This window comes from Crocodylus siamensis, chromosome 4 (assembly GCF_052110815.1).
Source record: "Crocodylus siamensis isolate JL-2025a chromosome 4, ASM5211081v1, whole genome shotgun sequence".
Classification (NCBI taxonomy): domain Eukaryota; kingdom Metazoa; phylum Chordata; order Crocodylia; family Crocodylidae; genus Crocodylus; species Crocodylus siamensis.
Genome location: NC_143398.1, coordinates 125905229 through 125926695, shown reverse-complemented (window position 1 = coordinate 125926695; position 21467 = coordinate 125905229). Strand labels below are relative to the sequence as shown.

Sequence of the window (21467 nt, the reverse complement as noted above, 5' to 3'; positions counted from 1 at the left end):
ATTTTAAAGCAGACTTCTGCTTGATCTACAAGACCCAAGTTATTAACTAAGGCTGTACACCTCCATCAACCCCCATCCCAGTCAACACTAGAGAGGGACAGAAGGCCTTAATGAGCAAGTGTGATTTATAGTTAAACCAAATTACAAGGGCCAATAAGGCTAGTGAAAGGGCTGGTGGCCTTCCCTCCACAACTTCCATGTTACTCCAGCTTTCTCACTGAAGAATGACATGAAGATTCAAAAAAAAAACCCAATGCAAAACCAGTCATTAGAAAGGGAGGCCACTGAAATCAATGGAAGTGAAGTCTACCTACAGTTCTAGAATTTTGACATTTCTAAAGTAGGCCATAAGGTTGGACACCTCATTGGTGGTGAAAAATACCATTAAAAATTTAAAATGTAAGCTTCAGCATATTGCTAAAAATATCCCTGAAACATTCTTAGCTTGTAAAATGCCAAAACTTTAAAGGCCTAATTATAATGTTGAAGCAAACTACCATTACAGATTTTTCAATTTAACATTTTTGGGCAGGGTTTGTTGCTGGCAGCAAGATAAAGTTTTCACTTCTTCCAGTTAGTGTTTGGCCAAGAGGCAACTGTTGTTTTATGGCATATTAAATTAGCTGAGGACCCCATTACAATCCACAGGAATTACAACAGCTTCTGTAAGAACTACCTCTCTTGCTGATGCCCTTTCAAAGGCCATGGACTGAATGAGCCAAAGAGAATAAATTATTTCTTCACTTCCATAGGTGTTTCTTTCAGAATATAATAATGTGCAATTACTTTACACTTTAAAAAAAACCCAACAACACTAAAAGCACGTTACAAGTCCTAGATTTTTAATTTTTTTTTTTCAAATAAATATGCATTACCTCTACTTCATAGTAGGGAAAACTCAGGTTCACTGACTTTCAAAATCACAATTCCAAAAAAAAAAACCCCACACAACACACCAAAAGCCATCCCCCCCTCCCCCCCCAAAAAAACCCAACCAAAAAACAACCTAAGACACCAACCAGAAATCCAACCCTACAAGCAACTACCCATCCTCCTTCCTTTGATGTACCTGGGTTAGACACACTGGCAGGTAGTAAAAATGTGCATCTTCCAATGCTGTACCTACATCATGACCAAACAAAGGACTTCAGGTCTCAAGGCAGCAAAATCCAGCAACATGGAGAAGTGTTAAAATTAATAAAGAAAACATATAAATATAAACCCTTTTTAAACAATTCATTCACTCAGTTGTGTGGGCTTCTAGTTGCTTATGATCTTGGAATGGTTATGGCTAAAGCGATATGCAAATAGATATCCAAATTCACAGCACCAAGAGAATATTTAACTTTGTTTTAGAGCATTGGATAAATTTTAAAAAGGGACCAGATGACATATTTAAGAACCGTTACCATTAACTGAAAATGAATTTACAAGTCTTTTCTAAGACAGACATTTTCCTTCCTCTCACTGGCTGAAATGGACTTTAGAAGTCTCTGTGAATTTAGGCTGCTTACAGACATAAACCCCTCTTCCTCACCCAAAACCCCCCAGCAATTTAGTTTCAGCTTGTGATGCCCCCACACCAAGCACAGCACATGCGCAGAAGAGGCACTAAGTTAATTTGATCTGGCCCATCCAACTTCTGTACAGACTGCACCAGTAGGGGGGTTTGGCACTTAACTGACTAGCTTATTGAATCAGCTTTAAATAAACGCGCCAAAAGCCCTGCTGAAAAGTGCATGATCTATATAGATGCTGGGGAGCCAGGTCAAATTAACATACTTCCTCTTCCAGTAAAATGCTGGGGGGGGGGGTTTCACATCTGTTGGCAGCCTTAGTTTCTTAAGAAGTAAACCAATTTTGAACACTACAATTCAGATAAATATTGGTGAAACTGAATCATCAGTATTAAGTTACCACGAATAGGTTACTTTAAGTGCCAAAAAGTAAATTTATCCCCTTGCTCCATCGCATTTAAGTAGTCACATGTAGTCAAAATTCAGAACAGAATTTCCCTTGTGAAGAACTCCTGTTGCAATCCATCCTTCACTGAAGTCAATAAAGCTTTGCCCCAAGTTGCAATGGGAGTGGTATCTATCTGGCCCTATAAATCAACAGAACCAACTTCTTTCTGGGCAGCAGTAATCCTTGCTGAACAACAAAGCATGGTCACTGAAGGGTTGGATGCGGGGGTAGAAAGAATTTTAGAAAACAAATTTTTAAGATATTTTATTTAGCTGAAAGATGCTAGGATGTTCAGGAACATCTTATTAATTGAAAATGCAGTGGATCAAAAAACAGTGACAGGTTTGAAATAAATGTACCAGTAGTGACTTACATATATGCAAATTACTATGACATGTACAGACAGACATGCAGGTGTTAAACAGAATGTTAACAGAAAAACCCAGTTGTATAATATCTGTTTTAGTTTGATCTTTTTGTTAATTGCTCCAAGGTTTAACATAGGCACTTGATAAACACACCCTTTAAAAATACTTCTATGCATGCTTATGCATAGCGCAAGCTATACAAATTGTTAGTTCAAAAAGGCACTGTTTAGAAGGGCTGTGCGAAACAGGTATGTTTTGATTCGGTTTCAGATCTGGACATTTCAGAAGACAGGGATTCATTTTGGTGTTTTGGATCACTGTCCTGTTTCATTTCGGCCAAATCCGTTTCAGAAATTCAGCTCCAACGAATCTCCTCCAAATCTGTTTTGAATGGGCTATAAGGGAAGCTTTGCACAGCCCTACCCAGCCAGGCAGGGTTTGGGGCCCCAGAGGGGAAGACGGGGCTGTCGGTGGCTTGTCTAAGGTAGGGGGAGGGCAGGCAAGGAGACCCCCACGGCGATTTCTCATCCCTGTCACACCAGGTTACGGGGCAGGAAAGCAGCACAGAGTGTCAAGCAAGCCTGCTGGGAGCAGAGATCCACATGGGGGGGGAGGGGGGAGGGGCTCCTTGCTGTTGCCAGGGCAGCATGGGTCAGGCAGCAGCATGGGGCTGCACGGTATAGGCAGGGGCAGCAAGGAGACCCCAGCACAGATCTCTGCTCCCTGTGGAGCCAGGTCACATGGCAGGAATTGCCCAGCCCCCAGTTCCATTCCCCCAGCTCTCCCAGGGAGTTCAGGTCCCCAAATATGCACCCCAGGTTTCAGCAGGTTTTCACTACAGGCTGGGGCCAGAGGCAGCACCACAGTCCTCCTGGCGCTCAGTGCAGGCTGCACCAAGTGGCTGCCACTGGCCCCAACATGCAGCAACAGCTTGCTGAAACCCCACGGGCAGATCAGGGGCCCACATGCCCCGGGAAGAGCTAGGCAAATGATCAGAGAGCTGGGGAATCTAACTGGAAGCTAGATGTCAATCAGAACAGTCCTTCCCCCACCCTCCCCTTTTCCCCTCCATCTTCTTAGTTTGTGTTTCCCTGAAAGCTGGATTCCAGAACATTTCTGAAATGTTCTGGAGCCTTCCAATTCATTTCAGAGCTGTTTCAGAGCCTTCCACTTTGATTCGGATTCGGTGTTTCGGGCACCAAAATGGCCTGAAACACCTCCGAAACAAAACAGCTGTTGAAATTTCACGCAGCCCTACTGTTTAGCTGTGGGAGTGAAGAGGAAGTTGAGATGTAGTTGATGCAGTGGTTCATTATGACTTGAAAAACGGTTGGTACTGAGGGAGACAGAGTACAATGGGCACTTTGTCTTATTCAGATAGGCTACACTAAGCTAGCTTTATGGTAATTTCCCATTGGCATATTTAATAAGTACAGACCTCAGCCCTGTGCTAGGTGCTCTACAGGCACGCTCAGTATCAGCAGCATTCAATCAACTTTGTAGTAGGTTTCCATAACAGAGCATGTGCTGCCTCTGGCAGGAATTCACCAACAGACAAAGTATTTAATGAGCTTTTCCTGGTCCAAGGGATCAGAAAAGAACTTCAATTTTCAAAGTACCTGTATTTTGAATTATCTGTATGCTAAAGTATGTGAAAAATCTATCTTTTCAGTTGGGAATTCACAATCGCTTCAAAGTATCCGATACCTTGAACTATCCAATACCAAACTAACAAGGTTTTACAGTAATCACTAAGTTATGTTGGTTAACTCATCTGGATTACTTTAAAGTGAGTTTAAAAGAGCAAAATTTGCCTCACTATCTATTGTCAAACACAGAACATATTTCATTCATACTTTACCCCATGGAGGAAAATACCAATAAAAAGCATAAACAGGTGGAGCAGTTATTGTTGGCTGGGCTCCACCCCAAATACACACACACATTTCTGTCTCTTTCTTTGTGTCTCCATACATAAATAAAGGAAACTACATATTGTCAGTAACTTCATCTTACAAACTAGACATGTTGACAAGATGATCACCACCCCTGAATACAAGGAAGCTGCACTCAAATAGAGATCACTGCATTTCAGACCAAAGTCTGGCCATCCAAGACAAATATGGAAGTAAATTAGCACTGCAATGAGCGTGCCTTATTAGTTTTGCAGTATCTGGAAAGGATTTGTTTTACCATTAATAGAAAAAAAAAGGTTACTTAACCTACCTCTCTACAGCAGAACTCAACCCTGCCTTGGCAGCACAGGAGGAGCAGCGAAACTGGAGAGGAGAGGGCATTGAGGATCCGTAATTGGGGAGGAAGTTCTCACCATGAAGCTATTCAAAAGCTGAACATCAACAGCTATTAGAGTGAACTGTAGACCTCTCTTTAGTACATTCAAAATAAGAGTACATATTTTTTCTTCTTACTTTATCCAGCAAAACATTTTGAAGACAAGCTTAAAACACTATGATGCTTTTCCCCCCCCCCCCATATAAAAACACATTCAGGTGATAGAAACAAACAAACAAAAAGTCTTAAACTGTGCTTAATGCAAGGAAATTACATTCATAAAAATTGAATAGAGGCACTGTCAAGTCAGATTTAAACAAAAATTCAGGATTAAAGAACAACCTTTCACAAAAGCCTGGCACAAATAAAAAGGTTCCCATTTTTTATTTTTTAAACAAAGTGAAAAATTCCTAGTGAAATAGTTTCTAAACAATTTACTCTTCCCTCAAAGTTTGTCATGCAAAAGCGTCGTGACTGTCCTAGTGCTTAAGAACTAAGAAGTTAAAATTACTAAAACTGGACTGTAAACAAAAGTAAATTGGGTCTTATGCTCTTTGCTCAGATGTTTAGTTTTTACCCATCTAAGCAATGAACATAAAAACAGCCTGCAAGAAAAGGTAACAAAGACAAAAATAAGGCTAAGATACTCACACCATACTCTGGCCACCTTACCTCAGAGCAATGCAATAAGTCTCAAACTGGGGGAGCCTGCAAGACGTTTGTACCACTCCAATGCAAGTCTCAATGAGGTGGATCCAGGGCACAAGCCCTGCAACAACAGCAGGGCTGCAACACTCAGTATCGCACAGATTGTGCCTAGCTAAGCAGACATAGCCGTGATATCCATTAGAAATCAGCCATTTAATTATGTTTAGTGTGTCATATAGAATTAATTGACATATTTTAGAAAACTGAAAATGACTGAATGTGACTGTATTTGTACAAATCTACTGAGTTTGATGCTCATATCCAGCAAAGATTTAGGCCCATTCTTAATTTTAAGCACATGAGTAGATCCACTAGAAATGACAAAGTTTCAAATTAATTAAAAGCAACTGAAAGTCAACCAAAATTAATAAATATGATAGATAAAATGTCAATACAGGATTTTTCCTTCAAAATGAAATTAAATTATATTGTGACATCTGCAAAGAAACACTGGCTAAATTCAGCTGCTTCCCAATAAGGAGGAAATTGCTCAGTACATGAGGTAAGATACTTCTGGGTTGGACAGACTGGCCCTGTTTCTAGGAGTTACTTAATGGGCTCACAGACACCAGGACAGTCTGAATTTTCCTGAGTTAACATGTTCACAAGTCCACGGTTTTATCCTGAAAATTCTAAAAATTACGTTTTATAAACCCTCAAATGGACAGCTCCAGACCTCTCTACATACTGTTACATATATTAAAAACAGATTCTAATCCCATTCATTTAGTCATTATCTTAAGTACCTTTAGCCTCATGGCTTGGAAACTCTAGACCTAACCCTGCATTTCCTTGCACACCTGAAGGTGTGTCCACACATGCAAGTACGTGCACTTACAGCAGCTCAAATAGAAGCAGTGAAAATCTGAGTCAGGGCTTTTTGCCTCAGTGCACATGCCCAGACATGCACTGTGGTGTGGGGCAATTTGTGCCACTCGGAGCAAAATCACCCTGCCTGGCTCCTTCTGGATCTGCAGCCAGGAGGAGCTAGAACCTGCAGCCAGCACCTGTGCTGTCCCCAGCAGTATAAGAAGCTGCCCTGTCAAGTAGCTCAGGGCTTACTAGCTCTCAGGAACTTCTGCGGCCCAGCCAATTGGTACCTGGGGACACTACCCCTTGTGCCAGCTGGACTGCTGAAGCAGCCCCAAGAGTTTCCTGCACCCTCTATCCACTGCAGCAGGCTGGCAGTGGGGGCTGCTGCCTGGCTGTGACCTGCTGCACACCTGCCAGACCTGGATGAGGACTGCAGAGCCAGTAGAGGCATCTGCCCCTCTGAACCAAGTGCCAGTGGGCTGTGTTACCTGTCAGCTCCATGTTCTTGGGGAACCCTGACACAGGACACAGACTGTCTGACTCACAAAGAATCGCACCCCCCCCCTTCCTCTACCTAAACAGAAATTGATTAAGATGCAGTGAGAGACACACCTAAAACCCTCCAGATAAGGGTGACAAAAGTGAAACAACTGCCCTAGGTCTCATTTGCATCTGAGATGGGAACAGATGACTATTCATTTACATAAGAGATGGAGAACAGAAAGCCTGAAGCAGAGACTGTAGTGAATTCTGGGATCAGCAAAGCAGGGAAGCACTGCCTGATGGGGAAGCTGTGTTCCAAATGCTAATCAACCCTCACATCCAGCTCAGCATTTATCAGACCAGTTCTAATTTGGCTTTACAAAGGACTCCCCCCCCCACACACACACACACACACCTCTAAGCAAAAGTAAGTGTATTAGGCATCTTGGGCCATACATTCCCCAGTCCCACTATGGGAGGCCTATGTAAACTTAATTGGCTACAACTCAGTTGCTGGGTTAGGGAATACTGAGGCAATAGACCGAGTCAGAGGGGGCATGGGCAACATTTGAACAATGGTACAGGGTTCATCACAGCGTCCAGCCTGTTGGAGCCCTGACCACAAGTGTTGTCATACTTTTCCTGAGACGACTGGTGAAAGTCCTCTCCACAACCGGTTATGAACACTCCAGTAAGTGCCTTAAGTCTGTTAAAAGACTATAGTAAGATCTGGAAAAGTCATGCTAAGCTGAGGCTTGTTCACAGCAAGTAAACATTCAAAACCCTGATGCTGCAATCTATTGTTTCTGAAGACACCAGGAGATATCCCATCAAGTATATCTGCTATCCATAGGAATGTCAAGCTGGCTCCCAAGTAGGTGTTTCCTGAGTATCAATCAAGTTCCTAAGATGTTCCAATCAGATAACCCTTTGTCAACAGAAAAGACAATTTGATTTACAATATTGAGAATGCCTGAAAGAAACTGAACTGGGGGTAAAAAAATCTGTAAAAGAAGCAGACTCGCTTTCTTCTGGAGAGGCTGCAGGAAGCAGATCATCTCCCTTCAAGGATCGTGCTGAGAACTTTGACCTGTCAGCTCTGCAACCCAAGTGCCTTGGACTGGTGAGATCCCAGCTCTCTCTCCAAACACAGATTTCTGAACTTGAACTTTATTAGTTAAGCTTGAGCTAAGTTTCCCCAAATACTTAGTGAAACCAGGGTATACTGTGACTGTTTCTGTTTGTTTTTCCTTTGTATGTCTATCACTACTAGTGTCAATATACATTTCATCTACTTAGCAATAAATAACTTTTATAGTCAAACTGGTGGTAATTGGGTATATTTTACCTTCTTTACTCCTCTTTTCCCCACTTGCTCTGCAGCAACGTCCCTCTTACCTAAGCTAAAGATCCCTGTGAAGCCCAGAAATACTGTGGGGTCTGCTCATCAAAAGGCTAAAAGATTGGGACGTGCTGAGTTTGAAACACATAAGGGGATCAGCTTGTACAGGCTGATTGACCCAGTTTGGCTCAGACGTGCCCTAATGAACTGAATGCTGGCCCATGAGGGTGTTGTCTGGACCCCCAGCCAGATTCAGAGGTATTCTGTTTAACTGTGGGCTTGTGTCTGACTGCAGTTATTGTTGCTCTGATGAACTGATTCTTGGCATATGAGGGTGTCAACCTGTCCATGCTGATCAATCCGGCCAAGTCAGAGCTGCCTCTGCCTCTGCCTCTGCCTCTGCCTCTGCCTCTGCCTCTGCCTCTGCCTCTGCCTCTGCCTCTGCCTCTGCCTCTGCCTGATTTGGGGACTGGAAGAACCCAGCCCCACTGAACTGAGTCCTGCAAGATAGCTCCATTGGGGGTGAGGGCTTGCAGAAGGGAGAGATACAGCTCCGGATAGAAACACAAGTAACACAAGCAGCACTTTGATAGAATTACCAAGACCCTAGCCCTAATAAATGAGCACACCCCAAATTAATGGGCAAATCTGGTAACAGCTATGGCTGCAGGACTGGCCATTGTGCAGCACTACTGCCATGTATGCCCCCTGCCTGGCCACCCAGGAAGCTATCACATGGAAGACGTTTCCAGTGTGGTGGCCTGCTTTGAACTACCAAAGCATGTCCTCCTGGACCCAACTGGCAGGAGGTCAGCCACCTTCAGCTGGGTCCAAGGTGCGAGCACTGAGCAGGCAAGGTGCTGCCTCTGGCCTCCCTAGCAGAAATTCTGGTGTTCCCTATTTGAAAAATGAAAAATCCCTGATAAAAAAAAAAAATCCTAAAGTCACTCTGTAAAATACCCCAAAATCCATGTTCTTCCACAATTGATACAAAAGACCACTATGAGACAGAGACAGCGATCAGTTTGGGCAATGTTTTATTGATATATTTAGAGTGTTAAAGCAATTCCAAAGCAAATCAGTGTATCACCATAGTAAAAAAAAAAGAGCCTCTATTCACTCCCAGAGCAGGAGTAGGAGTAGGAACTGAGGGGACTCTGGGGCCTCCTGGCAAAGCACTCCCGCACAGCACAGGGCAGTAGGGCCTGGCCTGGGGCTGCTGAAGCTGTCACCCAGCCCTGCTGTGCAGAGGGGGGGAAGAGAGGGGGACAAGTAACCCCCAATGGCAACTGGAACTGCCAGTGAGTGCTTGGGGGCGGGGGGGGGGGGGGGGGGGGGGGGGGGGGGGGGGGGGAGCGTTCCTTACCAGGCAGCCCCATGTAGGCTGCGAGCAGCTGCAGCGCAGGGTGCCAGCCACAGGGCAGGTGAGGGTCCACTTTTCCCCCTGTGCTCAGCACCAATTGTAACCCACCCCCACTGCCAGCCTGGGCCCCATGCCAGCTCTGAGCTCTCCTTTGGGGCTATGCCGCAACAGCAGTAGCTGCGGCCCCCCACTTGCTGCACCGGGCAGCGTTCGCTGCTGCTGCCCAGCATGTGAGCTCCAGGCGGGCAGCAGCAGCCAATGCTGCCCGATGCAGCAAATGGGGGTGGGGGGAGCACCGCAGATGCTGCTGCCGTGGTGCAGCCCAGATGGGTGAGCCTGGAGCCAGCATGGGGCCCAGGCTGGCAATGGGGTGGGTTACAAGCTTGTGCTGAGCACAGGGGAAAAGCAGCCCCTCACCCACCCCATGGTCAGCGCCCCACACTGCAGCTACTCACAGCCCATGTGGGGCTGCCTGTGCCTCATCAGGACAGCCCCGCGCAGGCTGCAAGTGGCTGCTGCAGGGAGCACGGGCCACAGGGCAGGCAAGGGGCACCTTTTCCTCATGCTCCACACCAGCTCCTTCCCTGCTGGTTAGCAGGGGGTCTGGGCTGTGCACTGCCCCTGCCTGTACTGCAGTACTGGGGGGACACTGGGAGTGAGCGGATGAGGGAGCAAGGCCCATGCCTGTGTCCCAGGGTCAGCACCAACAGAGCCCAGAGCAGGGCAGTAGGGGCCGGCTGGCAGGGGCTCCGTGGAGCCAGACCAGCTCCCCCCTTTCCCTGCTGGTGCAGCCTAGCCCAGCTCCACAGACCCCTGCCAGCCTGTACCCCGCTCTGGGCCCCACTGGTGCGGGCCCTGGGACATTGGTCCCAAGATGGTGACCAGGGCACCTGTCAAGGGGCAGGGCTACCCATGTGGCCCTCTACAGCTTGCCACAACTTGGTAAGTGGCTCCCCGCCAGAAATAATTGCCCTCCCGTGTCATAAGATTTGATAGCAGAATTCTAAGTGAGGAAGTCTCATTTTACTAAAAAACTTCCCTACTTACCCGTAATCAGAAATTCACAACTAGCTTGCTAGTTAGTGGGATGCAGCCAAGCTAAGGCAGGAAAGATGCATGAGAATTTACTTCGAATGGCATTTAAAACTAATTCTAAACAAAAAATGTTTACTTTTCCTTTCTTTTAGTAGATCTGAATGCAAGTTATTTCCTTCCTATTTTAGAACAGGTTTTTTCCCCCCTGAGATTTCAAAACCAAAAAGATTAATTAGTTTAAATAGCAAATAGGAAGGATAATTCAAGATAAGTGTTCTACAGGCACAAGAAAACTTTTCATTTAAAGAAATTATATATAGCCCATCAGCCATAAAGAACATCATGCCAGCTGTTCAATCAGAACATGTTCTCTCTGCAGCTGGCCAGCTAAATGCAAACAATGCCTAGTAACAGAGGTGTACATGCAGGATGTTACAGATTGGTGAAACTAGTGACTAAAAGGCCTTCTTTCTTTTCCCCTTACGTTCTTTTAGCCATGACAATTCACTGCTGCACACACAACACTTTCTAAGACATGCCCAGGAAAAAAAAAATCTCAGCATACAATTCCTAAAGCATGCATTTGCTACACAAATATCCGCAAATCAGGAGTCCCATAACACAACTAAATGGGAACTTGTGTCAACAGTTGGCTATTACAGGTCTTTAGAAAAAGCAACCTCATTCAGTTCTGTACAACTGCTAGCTATACAGCATAGAAGTGCATTTTTAGAAAATGAAAATCCCTAATTTTCACAGTTCAAGATTCTGGACACATAGGAAATTACATTTTTCAATACAGAATGCACACACAGCTCTTATGTTCTATTTTCCAACCATAAAAAGTGTTAAAACCACTTCTCTGACTACAGTATTTTTTTTCCTGCCCAGCTTTACCAAGCTCCCAGTAATACAAAGCAAAAGCTGTTAGCTCACAACCTCAAGAAACACCAACTGTCTCACAGTTGGATAATTTTAGTCAAAGAGCTAACACAAGCAGTCCACATAATACAGCAAAGCATGCTAAAATTAATGACCTTTTCAGGTGGAATGGACAATACTTTTATCATGAGACTGACATTTGGCTGAGTTGCAGTATTTTCCTTATAAAACTCCAGTGAGAGGGACAGGCTGGGACTGTTTCCACAGTGGCTTACTGTAACAAAACATTCCTCTGTGAAGGACTACATTTAAATCTTCAGTATCAGTCATGTGGAAGGCCCCAATCCTGTTTTGACTTCTGGTCCCCCACTTTTACCTTGCTAGTAAGGCTGGAAAACTTCCTCCCTTAGATACCTTCCCAGAAAGTCCTGGAAAGGAAGGTGGGGAAGAGAGAGACAATTGAAAGCCAATGTTTCCTGTCTTCTCCAATTGTGAAAAGTTCAGTTCAGGTTGTGCGAGTTCCCCTTCCCCCACTTAAGGAACTTACCTGACTGCTGAGGAACATCTTGCTAGAATGGTAAGGGGCATGTTTGTGCCTTCACCCAGCACCATCTTTGAATGCCCAGTTGGCATACACATCAACCTGATGAGTGGATTCACAACCTTAGTTCAGAGAAACAATAGGGAAATTGTGTGGCCACATAAGAGAAGACTGAGTGGGGATTTAATAGCGGCCCTCAACTACCTCAAGGGTGGGTTCAAAAGAGGATGGGGGTACACTGTTTTCAATGGTGACAGATGACAGAACAAGGAACAATAGTCTCAAGTTGCAGCAAGGGTAGTTTAAGTTAGATCAGTGGTCTCCAACCTTATGTCAGAGATCACCTTTGGAATTTGAAAGGAACCCAAAATGCAGATCAAAGCCTGAGCCTTAGTCCCACTCCCTCCCTCACCACTGGGACATGAATCTGCCCACCACACCCTCCCAATGGTGGTGAGATAGGGAGTGGGGCAGGGGCAAGCCCTGCACAGCCAGCCCTGCACTTGTGCCACAAGTGGCTTATCTGAGGGGTGTGGGCAGGGGGGTACGTGCTCCTGGAACACATTGGGCAGAGCAGGGCAGGCTGGGGCAGTCCTATGCTGTTCCCGGGGGGGCGGGTTTTGGTCGTGTTATGCTCAGGCTAGGCAACAGTAGCACTGGGAGTGGAGGTTTGGAGGGGCAATGGTGAATTTTGAGCTGCAGCTCCCCACCCCCAACAGCCCCTGTCCCAGCACCACCACCACTGCCTAGCCCAGGGGCAGGCAATTATTTCGGGTGGAGAACCACTTATTGAGTTTTGGCAGGCCATCAAGGGCTGTATGACAGGCAGCCAGGGGCAGCTAAATATTAAGTTTTAAAATTTTTTAGGGGCACCGTGGGCCAGATAAAATAGCCTGGCAGGCTGCATCTAGCCTGTGGGGTGCATCCCTGGCCTAGCCTGAGCGCAGCGTGACCAAAACACCCCCGCTGGGAAGAGTGCAGTGCTGTCCCGACCCAGCCTGCCGTATGTACAGATCCGGGGGCAAGCACCCCCCACTCTATGCTCCCCTGACAAGCTGCTCATGGCTGCATGCCGTGACCTGCCCCAGCTATGCAGGGCTTGCCTCTGCCCCACTCCCTAGCTTACAACTGCTGCAGCCACCCACACTGCCCTGCGTTTGGGAAGGGAGGCACATTACCGCCCCCCACCCCCCAATCTGTGCACAGCTGATGCACATAGTGTTGGGCCACTCCCAGGCCAGCTACAGTGGGGTTCAGGGAGCAAAGCCCAGCCCACAGTGGCAGCCACCTCTGCCACACACAGGTGGGGGAGGGCACGTCCTCCAGGGCCTCCACTGGGATGCACACAGCAGCAGGAGTCCCCGCCCCCCACCATGCCCCTGGACAAGCCACCCAGGCTTGATCCTCCCATCACTCAGCCAGCCAGAGCCCCACTCACCTTACAAGTCTCTGCCAAACTCTGTCCTCACCACAGGGGACTCAATCTGGTCCGCACCCCTTTTCTTCCCCCACTGACTGACCTCCTGAGCTGGGGGAGCACACGCATACATCTATAAAACCGGCTTACAAACCAACACAACATAGAGCAGCCTCAGAGAATAGAAAGCTGGTGTCTTCATTACACATGACCAAGAAAAGTCTTTAAAAGGAATACATGCCTTTTTGTCTGGTCAAAAGGTAATGTGGAAAAAATGTATTTTTGCTATTTCTTTAGAAGAAAATCTATCATTTAATCACAGCATATTGGGATTCATCTTTGCAAAGGTTCTGGATCTTCATTGTCATGCTGTAGATCAGGGGTTGGTAACCCCCCGGCACGCGTGCCGAGTGTGAGGCCATTTTCCTTGGCAGGCATTGGGGCCAGGGAGGCAGGAGCTGTTTGCAGTACCCAGCTGCATCCAACCCTGGCTCCGGGTAGCTACTGTCAGCAGGGAACCCGCGCTGCTTCCAGCAGGTGGCTGGGAGGCTGCAAGACCTGCTGGGAGCAGCCCAGGAACCATGGCTGCCTATCCCAGAGCCAGGGCTGGCTGCAGCCTGGAGGCTACATACAGCTGCTGCCTCCCTGCCCCTGCCCCAGCCCCAACAGATACCGTGCCAGCACCTGCTGCCTTCCCAGAGCCCAAGGCCAGGAGACAACTGGGGTGGGAGGACAGCAGCTGTTTGTAGCCTCCCAGCTGCAGCCGGCCCAGGCTCTAGGTAGCTGCTGATAGCCATGGAGCCTGGGCTGCTCCCAGCAGGCAGCTGGGAGGATGCAAGCACTCCATGGCTATCAGCAGCTGCCCAGAACCTGGGCTGGCTGCAAACAACTGCCGCCTCCCAGCCCTGGGCTCTGGGAAGGTAGCTGCTGTGCCAGGTTCCAATGCTGCTCTGCAGAAGCAACGATAAGAACACAACAGTGGGGAGCATCACCAGTATCTCCCGCCTCCCCGGAGCCTGGGGCTAGGTCTGGGGCTGTGAGGCAGCTGGGCCAGGGCTGGGAAGCAGTAGCTGTTTGCAGCTGGCCCAGGTTCTGGGTAGCTCTTGATAGCCACGGAGCCTGGGCTGGGGGACAGGAGCACAAGCAGGGCTTGGGGGCAGGGGCTTTGGGTAGAAGGCAAGGGGCACAAGGAGGGCATCCTGCCATGTACCCCCTGCCCTCGTTTTGTTTTTCTGGCATGCCAGCACCCCAACGCCTTCCAAAGTAGGCACTGTGCTTTTTTTTGGTACTCCAGCCAAAAAACATTGCCTACCCATACTGTAGATCACAGGCTCATAGGAACATAAGAGAGTCTGATCTAACAATTTGTGATACAGTGAAAGGTGAAGTTTTATTTTATACAGTTCTGCCCAATTGTGGAATTTCTTGAAGTATTTCCACTTTAGTCCATATTATACTGAACTTACTGAGCTATACTGGCTCACTTTTTCAATACTACCTATTATTTCATACTGTACTAACTCTTTAATAAAGAGCATTTTTGCCATCCTAAAACCTGATTAAATACGTGTGATCACATTATCAAGTGAACTCTTCTACTATTAACTCAAAATAAAAACAAACAGATTTTTTGAAGGTCAGAACAAAACCTTACAACGCAGTTTTATAAAGTGAATTCATTACCTTAAAAATCCACGTTCATTATTATATGCTTTATTCAAACTTGCATTCCATGTGTTAATCATTTGCATTAGAATTAGGAACCACCTAAGCATACATCTGCAGATTCTATCCTAAATTTATGACAGAAATTTCTGGTATCAAATCTACTGAGAAATTAGAAAACTAAGTGTCAAGTTAGCACATAGCTTCAATACATGCAAGCAGACTGTTAAAATATAAGGACTGATATTTCTTCAACAATTATTACTTTTTAAGTTCATTTAGGATATTAGTCTCTCAAAATGAGCCTTAGGGAATGACTACATTTCTTATATAATATAAAATACTGCAATCCCCAATTATAATGTTTCCTAAATTTTTCCAAATGTTTACAAGAGAGAAAGTAAGTGCTCGCTGTTCATTTTTCTGCCCTTTTTTCCCTACTGTTATTCTGGGAGAAAAATGTTCGTTTGTTTCCTCATGCAGATGTAGGCAACACTAGGAATGCCAGAAGTTACTCTGAAAAGCTACAGTGATAGCTTGATCTGGTATCCTGTCTGTAGCTATGACTAACATCTAATCCTTCACAGGAAGGCAAAAAAAAATCTCTTATCCCAAATAAAATTCACCTTGTCAAAATGAACAAGCGCTGGTTATTAAGAAAATATACTTCCCTGATATTCACCTTATATGCTGAAACATGAGATTTTATTACCCTCACCCTTATTTTAGCTCATCTAAGGTCATTGTTGATAGGGATGTACCTACTCAGTCCACAGTACATCTTGAAAACTTAAGCTTCTTTTTTAAATTACATACCAAACTCCCTAATTCTATGTGTTACAGTAATGCAATTACTACTGGTGATGACAACTCTGTTCCAATTCTGGCTGTACATTAAAAAGATCTTCCCTCATTCCCTACTTAAATAGACTCTTGCACACAAAATTGCTCATGTCAACTGCAATTACTCTAATATAGACAAAGCCTCTTCTGAGGGGCTGAAACCAAACAATACACATCAGCTCGCTCCCTGTGCGGTTGAATATAGTCAGAAACAAGTCTCTGTATTGTCATTTACATGCTTATTCTGTATATAGTTGGAATAATTTCAGAAGTTTGTCAAACAGTGTCACACTTGATCTCCCTACATTTGAGAGAATAAAGCATGTCCATTATCAAGACAAATATGGTCCAAAAAACAAAAAAACCCCAACAACTTAGGGACAGTTAAAAATAAAAACAAAACAATCCTAAACCAAACCCAAATCTTCCCTGCTGGATAAATTCCATTTGTCAGACAGATCAAATTTCACACACCCAAGAAGTTATATACTCTATTATCTCAAATACCATGCAATCACTAGCTCTAGAAAGCACAAGATCAGGTCTTCAGACATTAGCTAAGGGCTCACAATGGATACTGGGGTCTAAACTGCACACTCGTATTGCATTTTAAGCACATCAGTCAACCGCAAACAGCCACTGAAAATTAACAGGAGCTTTTTTCCACTAACTTCAGTTCCATCTGGATCAGGACACAAAAGAAAAAATACCACACCTCTGCCCTAAATATTTGTTTCCCATATCAACTAATGTTTTCCTGAAACAGAAATGCTATTCAAAGTTTGTTTTTAGAGATTTTGCTTTAAACTACCAAGTAAAAAAGACTTCAAGTGAACCCTCAACACAACAAGGCGCAATACAAGAGGGAAGGCTGCAGAATGAAAGAAAGTCATTTTTTCTTAATTCAAGATAACTTCAGGAAATCGGGACCACAAGTAGCACAAAATAAAACTAAATCATTTTAATTGCACAGGGTGCAATAAAATTTCTCAAACACAAGTATCCAGGCCAGAGTTCATTGTTGCTTAGAGAAAAATCACTAAAATACTTAACAATTTTTGTGACTGATTAAAACAAAACCTGACACTGTTTAACTACTTGCAATTCCATGGACTGAAGAGAGAAAACCAGTTATAAGTTTTCTGTCTGTTCAGAGACCTGCTTCATCAGCTAGGCACAACTCCTTGCTGGGGTGATTTGACCCCAGCAATCTTTCCTGCCCGGAGCAGGGGGCTGGACCTAATGATCTCATGAGGTCCCTTCCAGCCCCAAACTTTGGTGAATTTGTGTAAAGCATTAAGTCACTGGCATCAGGCCCATTTCTCCATGGGTTCTACCCCCATCAATGCAGTTTACAGCCAACACTGCAATGAGACACCAGGAGAAAGCCACATACAGCAGATCACGCATCATGGATCCGTTCAAAATTACACCCTCTATTAATGAGCAAGAAGCCAATTAACAAAAGCACCTGATCTCAATACTACCCCAACCATGGGAACAAACACATCAAGAAAAGGGTCTTGAACTTTAACTATGGGCAGGCTTGGGCTAAGCCAGCCAAAGAGGGCTTCCTGCTCAGGTGGGCACTGCAGCACTGGGAGCCTGGACAGGACTCTCCAGCAGGCACCTGCATTGCCATTCGAGCCATTTCCAGCCTATCCAGAGAAGCCCAGCGACCCGCCCGTTTCCATATGCGTTTCAGCCTCTCCTTCCTGGGAGAAGATGCCAGCAGCAGAAGGGGAGCCGACCGACAGAGAGATCTGTTCCCCCGAAAAGAAGAGAAGTTCTCTCCGTTACCTACCGGGCTCTTTTTGGGAAGGAAGCGCCTGGTCCACGGATCCCGCGGCGCCCGCTCGTGGAGGAACTTGCCCGCCCGCAGCCCGCGTCGGAGGAGGGGGAAGGGCAGGCGGGCGGGGGCGACAGGTGCTTCGAGCCGCCACGGGCGGCAGCACCGCACCCCTTCCCCGGCAGCTGAAGGGAGTAGGGGGATACACTCACCTCACCCCCGCCGCCAGTAGCTGCCGCCTACCCCCACCCCGCACACCGTCCACCGCCCGACCACAGGGAGGGAGGGAGAGGCGGCGCGCGCCTGGCGGACTGTTTACGCCCGGCTCTCGCGAGAGCGTGGCGCGAGCTGCTGATTGGCTGCAGGCGGCACGGGGGGCGGAGCTGCTCATGACGCACACCAGCCGGTGACCCTGGCTCCGCCCTCTCACGCCAGACTGGTCTCCTTTTTAGTGCCCCCGCGCGGTGCAGACGTTGGGCTTTTTGGTCCTCGTTGATCCAGTCTGGGCCTGTACCTCTGCCGAGTGCTGGGTCGCCCGCTGCAGCCTGGGACTGCCTGGGCTGAGTTGCGCTTGACAAGAAGGGTTTGAATGTGGGTGACTGATGGTAACAGCAGCCCCAAGGGCCCAGGCAGAAGAGTGCTATTCTCGCTCTCCTGGCTCCCGGACAGCAACTTGGGATCCTGTCAGGGCTGGCAGTCTGGGCACTGTTAGGTGTGCAAGCCTGGGCACGTCTACACATGCACATTTAGTGCACAGTAACCTAAGTTACTACGCAGTACAAGTGGGTGTCTACACATGCATGCCCATATTGCACAGTAACTATGGCAATGTACACCAACTAGTTTGAATGTAAATTTTACACCTCCATAATGCAGGTGTCAAATTTATGCCCAGTTAGGTACTGCACAGTAACGCATGTGTAGATGCCTTACTGCACAGTTGCACTGTGTGTGTGGTCTTATTTGGGACTAACTTCAGCCTAAAATCAGACCCCACACAGCATTAATGTGCAGTATATTTAATGTGATGTAAATGCACGTGACCCCCAAGCCGCAGGACCCACCCAGAGGCTTCAAATAGGACTCTGTAGCCTCAAGAAAAACCTCCTGCCCATTTGTGGGCTTTCTGAGGTCTTTGCAGCAGAAGAACTGCTCTTTTTTTATTATTGTCCATAGTTAAAAAACAGTGAAAACCAAGAGCCGGCATTTTCCCAAAGGTGCTTCAAGTCTTTCTGGGGGTGCCTTTAGGCTAACAAGGTTGAGGGCCATTGGAACAACACTATAGTGCCAGAGACCTGACTAGACAAGGTTCTTTGGGTAGAAGTGATATCTTTTATTAAACCAACTAAATAGTTGGAAAAATAATTTTTTGCAAGCTTTCAGGTACAAATCCCTGTCTTCAAGCATAGGGAAAGTCTGTTGGTGTTTGGCGGGGGGTCTCCTGGGTAGAACAGAAGCCAATATGCAAAATGCAGGTCTGTGAAAATGCAAATAGAATAGTTCAGCATTAGCAAAAGTCTATATAACATTCCCCTGGGGCAGATCTGTGACAGCAGTGCTTTACCAACCTGGGGGAAAGATTTTTAGGTCTTCGCAGCTAATACAGAGAAAGAGGAGGGAGGGGAGACAGAACAGCCTGGGTCATACGTGCTGAGTCTATCTACTGTGACTAGCTGTCCTTGGTAGTTAGGCAAGTTCCTCCTTGTGCCTCAGCTGCTAAGCTCCTCTAATACCATTACACTGGGGGCACTAGGAGGGCCAGCCTAAAAACTGATGGAGACTGGCTGTGACAATTAAGACAAAATTAATGCTCCCAGCATGATGTTACAATTCCTGACTCACCCCTGTTGCTGTTCTTGCAGCACAGCAAATGAAAAACACTGAAAGGTTGTTTTACCAGTGGAAAATTACCAAGTGTTGTGGTTTGTGTGGGGCCTTTTATTTAAAAACAAAAAAAAATTGCTAATAGGCCCGTGTTGAGTATCCCTCTGACTATTAACACTAGTTAAATTCAAGCAACCTTTTCCTATTTTAGGCAAATGATACATTATTTGCTAATCCAAAAATAGAATAAGAAGTATTCATAAATTTGTGGGATTTACATTTTTTTATTAAAAAAGGTATTTTAAATGATAAAGCCCTGCTTCCAATATCACTTTGAGTCACAGAGAAAAAAAAGTAATTCTCTTATTTGTTCCTCCTTCAAAAAATTATGCTATTGAGCTTCCCATTACAATGCCAGACTTGCTTTATTTAGCCCTACTATTTTTAGTGGCATAGGTCCATACCTCTAAAAAACTGTTAGCCCTGATCATGATCTTAGCTGAGGCCTACAGTTGCTTCTGTAATTAATGGCAATAAAACTATTAGTATGCATCTATGTTAGAGGATTAAGCCCCCAATTTAGAGATAGGGTTCCCTGTTACATAGGGGTTTTAATTTAAATTCTCAGGTTATTGAGCCCTCCATGTAAAAATTACATGTCTCTTCAATCACACTAAAGAGGGCAGTGTTATTTGGCTTAAGTGCAGACTTCCTCCAAAGCATCTTCAAAAGCTTTAGGAGATTCAGTGGAATTTAACAATTGGCTTGAGTCTTTGTATGTTTACCATGAATTAATAGGCACCAATTTATAATTTGGGCCCTGATCCTGTGAATTTAACTATGTGGCTAGACTTCATAGACCATGCACCAGTTCTCATTTATGGAACTGGGATCTTAAATACATTTACATGCCCAACCACACATGAAGGAGATAGGGCTCTGTGCACATATAAATCCCAGGGCTGAGGCTGGCAGGAATGAGTTCTCTAGCAAGCTGCTAGGGGAAGAAGCTCCTGCAGGGAAGATCTACCCAGGAATGCTGTGGCTGCTGGATAAACTGTTTACAGGGCTAAGGAGGCTCAGGAGTCTACAAGGTACCCAGGGCCAGGAGGCACTTAATACTCAAGGAGCAGTTTGGGATTTTAAAGAAGCAGAGTGTGGCTTGTATTGTTATAGCCCAGGGGCTCATATTTATGTTGTTGTTTTAGCTGGTGGACTGGACTGAGACTATTGAGAAGGAGGAGGCCTCAGGGGACATACTATGTTGTAGAGCCCTAGCATTGGAGAGGGCACAGAGACACGGCTGCAGCGAGATCAAAGCCAAATCAGAAGTGATAGTCTCTACATACCATCTGTGAGGCATGGGCCACCGTGGAGGGAAGGTTTGGAGTGGTGGATAGCGACCCCTGGTGTCAGGGTAGGAAATGGGCAGCCTCCCACCTGAGGAACATCATAATTATTGTTCCATCAATGAGTGACAGGTAAAAGGTGGGTGGTTAGCTCAGAAACAGAGGGTCAGACCAACATTGGACAGGCCTGGGGATAGCCCCCTGTCACATCCTACTTCTGAAACTGACTTTGTGTGGGTAGATCCCAATTGCTGGATCAGAGCCAAAGTGCTGTAGCAGCTTATTGGCAGAAATTAGTTTACTAAACTTTATGGGAAGCCCAACAGAAATGCTTTTGTACCTCACCAGTGAAGTATTAGTAGTAACTGCATTACTGTAACATATAAAATATAATTATTTTCTCTCTCTCTCTCATTAATGGTCTAAGTAAAAAAGTACTATATACTATTTATAAATATCTAATTATCTCGCATATTCACTTAAAATCATCTACAAGCTTCAGAGTTTATGCTTGTGAGAATTTATACACAGTACATACCAAAATTAATTAAACAAGAAAGCAACCCAATGCCCCATATGGTTATTACACTTTTCTTCTAAAATGTTTCAATCAAACTCTTTTCCTGTAATGATTTTGCTTTACCTCTAATTGAACAAGTGAATTGAAAGCCTGTATTTCTTCAAAATAACCCATCCTATAAATGTAAGATAATCCTTTGCAGCACAAGAGTTATGTCAATTATGCAGAGATTTGTTCAGTTTTTCCAGTGTCTCATTATGATTTTTTA

General features: G+C 45.5%; 1 protein-coding gene across 4 annotated transcripts in view; it reads right to left on the bottom strand.

Annotated features, from left to right (window-relative positions):
- The window catches only part of STK38L (serine/threonine kinase 38 like), a 95571-nt gene extending 77751 nt beyond the window's left edge, over window positions 1-17820 (bottom strand). For 2 of the 4 annotated variants that reach the window (XM_090043699.1, XM_090043696.1), the window contains exon 1: window positions 17522-17820. The gene's annotated coding sequence lies outside the window, so the exon portion shown is untranslated. Of the gene's footprint in view, window positions 1-4559; window positions 4681-5297; window positions 5412-17521 lie in introns of all 4 variants that reach the window. The other 2 variants (XM_090043698.1, XM_090043697.1) reach the window with 2 other exon arrangements.
- Window positions 17821-21467: the final 3647 nt, after the last annotated feature.